Here is an 8111-nt window from a genome sequence, read left to right on the forward strand (position 1 = left end):
CGCCGGACCATAAACCGCACCAAACAGTCACACGTTGAGGGTATAGAGACTTTTCAACAATAACTCTTGGGTTTTCCGAGCCCCAGATGCGACAATTTTGCTTGTTGACGAAGTCACCGAGCTGGAAATGGGCCTCATCACTCAAGATGATTTGCATTTGATTCACTCAAGTGATTTTTAATAACTTAAATGCGTTGTTGAAGCGTGCATCGTTCCATTTTTATTAATGGCGTAGTTTCTACTTGTCAAATGTCAAAAAATGACAGCTTTAAAAGTAACATTTACTGAAATACCGGGCTATTCAAAATAACATCTCTTATTGGAAAACCCATTACTAGCTGTACCCCACAACACGTTACTGTGGCTCAGTGGGTTTGCAGAGATGGAAGAAACAATAACACGTTTTGCTTTTACATCATGTTTTTACCTGTCACAGGTGACATCTATATACTGTAGGGATATAAAAACACAAGCCAATTCGAATGCAACGTTCTGTCAAAATTTCAAAGCAATCGTTGAAGAACTTTCGGAGCTTTAACATTTTGAAGAAACGAACATTTACATTTATATAGATAAATAGAGCAGATTGAAGATAAGGAGTTAATAATTTAAGAAATGTATTTAAAATCAAAGTGAGGTATGACTAGAAATTTCAATATACATATTATAGTAAAAAAACCTTATTTTTTTATGACTTGAATTTTTCATACATATTTTATGCATTACAACTATATCACGTAATAAAAATAAATTAATAACTACATATTAATTGAATAAAAACGTGTAAATTTTTGCAAGAGTTGATGACATTCTGTAACGTTAGCATTTTTCCGTTGAATATTTCAGAAAATTATATATTCGTAATGGAGGTATTTGCCTCAAACGCTGAGTGCATTTTGAGTGCGTTTTGAGTGCGTATTGAGTGCGTTTGAGTGCTTTTGAGTTTGGAGTGTGTTTTAGGAGAACTTTGAGTGTATCATGACGGTGTTTTCAGTGAGTTTCGGGTGAGATTTGAGTAAATATATATAATGCGATTTCGGGCACTTTGTAAATTCAGTTAAAAAAATGTGATCAACATCTTGTAAACTGAAAATAAATGTGATAACATGTGGTCAATGAATGCCCGCTCCATTCATTCCCCGGCGGGATTATTCTATTATATCTTATTAAATACTCTAAAAATACATACATTAGAAGATAGACGTAAAATAAACGATTTTACGTTCTTATTCAAAATACTTAACTCTACATTTGACTGTTGTGAACTCCTGCAACTTATAAACATACATACACCCACAGTAACAACTCGACAAAATACAATATTCTACAGCAGCACACATAAGCGTAACTACATTGCCCACTCACCGATACAACGACTTCACACCATGGGAAATCATTACTTGGGTGATGTTGACATATTCAATACCAACTTGGCAAGTTTTGTGGATCATTTAAAACATTTATTTCAACAATACTCCTAAACACATCATGTGAACCAACAAATAGCTGTAATTTTTTGTTTTTGTTTATGGTGTTTGTATGACTTGTTGCATAGCTTTTATCAAATGTAATTTTATTCTTATTTTTTATGTTTCAAAGTATCTGTCAAATTAAAATTATACTATCAAACCATGCAAAAGCCCTCTGGGCGTTAAATAAATTAATAAATAAAATAAATAAATATAATTTACTGACGCAAAGCGAAATTTAAGAATTCTTTTAAACACTAGTTCCAACATCCCAACAACATAACCGTCTGGAACCAGTGAGGCTAAGGTATCCTCAATTGAGGTATGTTGCGAGGCTGAAACTAGTGGGGAAGGAAAGTAGTTGGGGAGGTGGGGATGTACCTTTCTATTCATATCTGGTCACCAATTACGGCCAAAGCCATTTCAAGCGATAATTAGAGTATTTTCCAATGAGTAATTTTTGTTATAACACAAATTGAACCCGCGACTTCCAGCTTGCTAGTCGGGAGCCTCACCCTTCGACCACGAGAAATCGGGGACTCCAAATGTAAACTTGTCACGATCAAGACGATCAAATTTGTATATACATAACCTGAACACAATTCAAATGGGAATTATAAATACAATACTGAAAGTACCCATAAGAACGTCTTCGACAGAATTTTTCAATAGTTTTGATGCACCAAATATATGCTAAAAATATATTATCGAAATTATTCAAAAATACTGAATCCTCTACATCACACAAGGTCAAATCATAATGACATAAAAAATATTCCAGGTCATAAAACCACATTCGGGAAAATCAAGAAATTATACTTATTTTGCGACAAAACTCCACAATATCCTTTCCCCTGATATAAAGCGAATAGAATATTTGAATGATTAGGTACAAATCAAGAATTAAAATCTGGCTTTAAGAGAATAATGACAAAACTATGAACAAAACATTAAGGCGAAGCTTAATGCTAAATTACTATTTTGATCAATCTTTATAACGAATTGGTGTACCTTATGAATACCCAGAAATATTACTTAGATAAATTGAAGATTTTCCTATCATTTCGCTTGAGTAAGATACAAATAAAAAAATAAAATACTCAATAAAAAATATAAATGTAAACTACTAGAAAAAACATTTTTTCAATAGAAATGTATGAACGCGTAAAGGAAACAACTTTAAAAAAATCAGTATTATAGCCAAGATTATTTGTGACCGTTTCACTTGATTAACATTTTTGTTTTCTTACAAAATTATTTCCAAAAAAATAAAAAGCAATTTCTTGCTTGAAATCGAACGATTCTTGACTCCGTTTGTCAAGCGATATTAATGCCTATTACCTACAATATACGGTATACCAAGAATATACACATTTTCGGCTTGTAGCTTCCTCTTAAAAACGACGTAGAAAACTAATAAAACAGAAATTAATAACTTTAGTCCGTCTCAGTACAGGTCACCCTAGTGAGAAGGACTAAGAAATAAATCTTACTATACATATATTTAACATCATATTTTGTATGTACAATGTCGATTCAATTCGTCGTATCAGATCAAGAGCAATAACAACAGTAGATTAGGTATATCGTATGAGAATATGGTTGTTATTTATATCAACTTTTGAGGTAATAAATAACTTGTCATTCATTGAACACATCAACTATACAGGGTGTATCGGCACTAACCCGACAAACTTTAACCAGCTATTCCTTAGCACATTTGGAGTAAAAAATGTTATGTACACTTTGCTGTCCGGTAACATTTTTTTTCTTTTAAAAACAAAAAATAAATAAAATTTCCACACTCCGCTACTGCCCACAGTATAGGGGTAAAATAATTGGCAACGCCGCGCTACTGTCATCTCTTTCACACATATTCTGTCTCAAGTCCCGTGTGGTTCCCGCCACCCCGTCTCGTATCAGTGGTCAGTGCTGTTTTGGGAGTTCGCATGTCATCAAGTTTCTAGTTTCGTTTTTGTTTTGTTATCTAAGTTTTTACTGTTGAAATATGCCCCTCAATTATCCACCTGCCGAGCAAGCAGATATTGTTTTTGTTTATGGATTTTGCAATGGAAATTCACGAGCAGCCGTAAGGGAGTATCGCATGAGGTTTCCTGGAAGACGCGTCCCACACCATGCTACCTTTGTCCAGGTTTGTACCCTATCAATTGTTTATTGAAACTATTTACATTCATTGATAATGCCAAAAAGCGCTTTTGAAATTTAAACTGGGAACATTAAAAACATAACAAGGGGCCACCAACTTTAAAAATGTAAATTGTACTTTAGGTGATTTGTGTTCAGTGGTCACTAAACGGCGTTTTAAAAAGTTAATTAATTTTAATCTCTAATAAATGCATCATTCACTGCAATTGAATTCACTCCCTTTCTCACCATGGGATTATTTAAATTACTTGAATTCAATTTCACCCCTGTGAATCCAAGATATCAACCGTACCTAGTTAAGAAAATTATAATTTAAAACACTTTGTTATACATTTTACTATAAAAAAATGAAATAAATGAAGAGAAAACGTAAGTTTTCTGATATGTGCCTAAAATAAGTGTTCTTTAAAAATAAAATGAGTGAAAAAGCCCGCGATTGTTTATTTGACATTATTACTGAGCTGAATAATAAAAGCAGTTGTTATTTGTTGTTTTGTTTCAGATGTATCAACAATTGCGTGACTGTGGCATCGGACGGATTGAAGGCGCCGGCGGAGGACACAACATCGTTCCTGTGGCAGTTGAGGAGAGAATCCTGAACTTAATTACCGAAGACCCCACGCTGTCCGTGCGTCGGGTCGCTCTGATGATAGGACACAGGGAACACATGGCGGTATGGAGAGTTCTGAAGAAGCACGGGCTCAAACCTTTTCACTATAGGCGCTGCCAAGGCCTCATGGAGAATGACCACTTTTCCAGAGTCGTGTACTGCAGAAGAATGCTGCATAATGTCATAAGAGATGCAGACTTCATGAAAAACATATTGTTTACCGACGAAGCACAGTTCACTAAAACAGGAGTGCTAAATGTGCACAACTTGCACCATTGGGCTGAACAAAACCCCAAGCTTGTTCGGGAGTCGTCGAGCCAGGACAGATTTTCCATCAACATGTGGGCAGGAATCCTGGGAAATCAAATACTCGGTCCAATCGAGTTGCCTCCCAGACTAAATGGACCGATGTATTTGGAGTTCTTACAAGTGCAACTGGGCGAGATTCTGGAAGATGTGAACCTCGAATTACTACGGAGAATGTGGTTCCAGCACGATGGAGCCCCACCACACTATTCGATTGCCGTGCGGAACTACTTGGATGTCGAGTTTCCTGGTCGTTGGATAGGCCGTGGAAGTCCGGCCATTGCTTGGCCACCAAGATCACCCGACCTGACCCCCCTGGATTACTACCTGTGGGGGGCTCTCAAGGAAAAAGTGTATGCTAAGCCAATAGCCTCAAGAGAGCAACTGCTCGAACGAGTGATGGAAGCCGCTGCAGAAATTAAAGCAAATCCTGCAAACTTAAATAATCAAAATATAACAAGACTACACGCTTGCATCGAAAATAATGGTAGTCACTTCGAACAAATGCTCCAATAAAAAAATTAACATAAACTACATGTCCGCATTTTCATTTATTATTTATTGGTAAAATTCTCACAATGTCATTCATTTACACATCAATATTACCTACATATCAATATTTAATAAAATCTGTAGAAGAGTATGCCCGTCGGCATTCAACAAGTTTTTCGACAAGTGTGTCGAAAAGCGTCTTCTCTCTTTCCTACACACTAAATATTAATGGTTAAAAATGAGACGACTGATGCTTGTAAGCGCGCCAATACGTAAAAACAACGAAACTCGAATAAGAATTGCCAGGTGGGTTTTTTAATCGCTTTAATCTGACTTTAAACAATAATTAAACACGTAAAAATTATTTAATATAATATTACAGTACAGTACTTTGAACCTTCGCAATAAATTTATTTGATTTTAAGTTTAGTTTGTAGAACTCCATTTCAATTTAGAGATTTTTTTTATTTTAACAGTCTTATTAAAAAATTTATAAAAACAGTGTGTTTATAAACAAGTTCTGCTAGTTGTAATTATTATTACGCGTGACAGCTGTTTCACCTTCTGACGGCATTATCAAACTTTGGTAAAGCCACTTACAGACGACGTAAGTGATAACTTTCTTTTTTTATTATTCTGGCTTTATTGATTTCCGAGTAAATTGTCGTAAATTATTATTTGCTAATCCCAATATTATTTGCTAATGCTAATAATTAAGTGAAATTTTAAACAATGCAATAATAGGATTATTGCATTGTTAATTTCACTTAATGTCGTTGGTATTTCCAACTGATGACTCAGGGGTTTATTTCCCTGAATAATTAAGTATTTTGGGGTCTAATTATTATGCATTTCATTACATCCGATAATTTAAACAATTTTTATGTTGAATTGGGGTAAGTTTTATGGCTAAGGGAAGGAGTGGAAGGTGAGGAAGTACCTGGATATTCAGATCTGGTCACCAAATACGGCTAGTCATTTCAAGCAACGTTTAAATTCTAAACCTGGATATTCAGATCTGGTCACCAAATACGGCTAGTCATTTCAAGCAACGTTTAAATTCTGAACCTGGATATTCAGATCTGGTCACCAAATACGGCTAGTCATTTCAAGTAACGTTTAAATTCTAAACCTGGATATTCAGATCTGGTCACCAAATACGGCTAGTCATTTCAAGCAACGTTTAAATTCTGAACCTGGATATTCAGATCTGGTCACCAAATACGGCTAGTCATTTCAAGCAACGTTTAAATTCTAAACCTGGATATTCAGATCTGGTCACCAAATACGGCTAGTCATTTCAAGCAACGTTTAAATTCTGAACCTGGATATTCAGATCTGGTCACCAAATACGGCTAGTCATTTCAAGCAACGTTTAAATTCTAAACCTGGATATTCAGATCTGGTCACCAAATACGGCTAGTCATTTCAAGCAACGTTTAAATTCTGAACCTGGATATTCAGATCTGGTCACCAAATACGGCTAGTCATTTCAAGCAACGTTTAAATTCTGAATTAATTAATCAATTACGAAAAAGCGTGGGGTTAAGAATATTTTTTTTAAATTATAGTTGTAATTTATTGTCGATTTTTTAAAAAAATTGCGATATTTTAAATAAAATTTAATAATTATTGTTTAAATAAATTAGCAATCTGGCAGCATTCATTTGCAGGTGGTCAATCCAATGCAGTCATGACGTTTGTGTGAGTGCTTTCCTTTGTCTCAGTGTGTTGCGCAGCAGTTTTATATGAACCGTTTTTTGATTCATCGGGATTGTTTTTAAAACTATACATTCTTTGTACCTTCAAATTAGTGGAAATAAACTTAAGTGTGTCAAGCTGCTCGTTATATTCCGGTAATTCTGGAAGGCTTTTAACATAAGCAATAATATTCATAAATCACATTCCGCGAAGTTGTAAATAACTAAATTTATTAAAAAATATACGTTGTAGGATAGCCTAGCAAGTAACATTTTGACAGAGCACTTACGGTGATTTAAAAAACAACGGCGCTGTTCAAATAATCCAATTATTATTATTGATAAGTACCTAAGTGAGGAAAATTGTTTTTAAAAGTGCTCAGAATTATTGGACTTCGATTATAAATTCAGGAAATCTACTAATTAGTTTCTTAGTTTCAAAATTAGACTATTTAATACGTGAAACGCGTAAGAGGTGAAACCAAAGCATTCCAGAGGTGAAACAATTTAGATACAAAAATAAAACTGATGTGTACAATACAAGAAGACAATCAGTGATTCGCATACGAAAAATGTGAATAATCATTATTGTTAAATAAAATATTTCTTTTCTGGTACTGGATTATGTAATACGGGCTTCGTTCGCAGCAACACGCGAGAGTTGCGATGTTGCTTTCAAATTTTGACAAAGGATAAAACAGTGGTGACATGTGGTGAAAATATGTTTAATTAATTTTTTATTAAAAAAAAACGTTACCGGACAGCAAAGTGCACATAACATTTTTTACTCCAAATGTGCTAAGGAATAGCTGGTTAAAGTTTGTCGGGTTAGTGCCGATACACCCTGTATATCTTATAAGGCTTTAAAGTTGCTTGGCTTCCTTTGCAGAACTTTAACTGATTTTAAGTCCGTAGATTGTATGAGAACCCTCTATATTTCATTAGTCAATTGGAGTATAATTCACCTGTTTGGTCCCCTTTATATAAAGTTCACTCCAATAATATAGAAAGAATTCAGCACAAATTTCTTAAGTACGTAAATTTTAAGCTCGGAATTCCTATTGATTACATTAATTATGTCAGTTTGATGAATCAATTGCATCTAATAACACTGTCTGACAGGAGAATTATTTCAGACCTGGTTGTGTTACACAGAGTCATTAACAACTAAATTGATAGTCCTGCCATCCTTGCCACTATTAAACTACATGTGCCGACTAGGAATACAAGACAAAATATAACATTAATCTGTAATACATACTCGACCAACTATCAGACACACTCACTGACCAATAGGATGCATGATCTGGGCAACAAGTATGGGGGTGCTATTGATTTATTTATTGACTCCATTTATAGAATTAAGCA

This window comes from Hesperophylax consimilis, chromosome 17 (assembly GCF_061612785.1).
Source record: "Hesperophylax consimilis isolate HC1 chromosome 17, BYU_Hcon_1.0, whole genome shotgun sequence".
NCBI classification, from domain to species: Eukaryota; Metazoa; Arthropoda; class Insecta; order Trichoptera; family Limnephilidae; genus Hesperophylax; species Hesperophylax consimilis.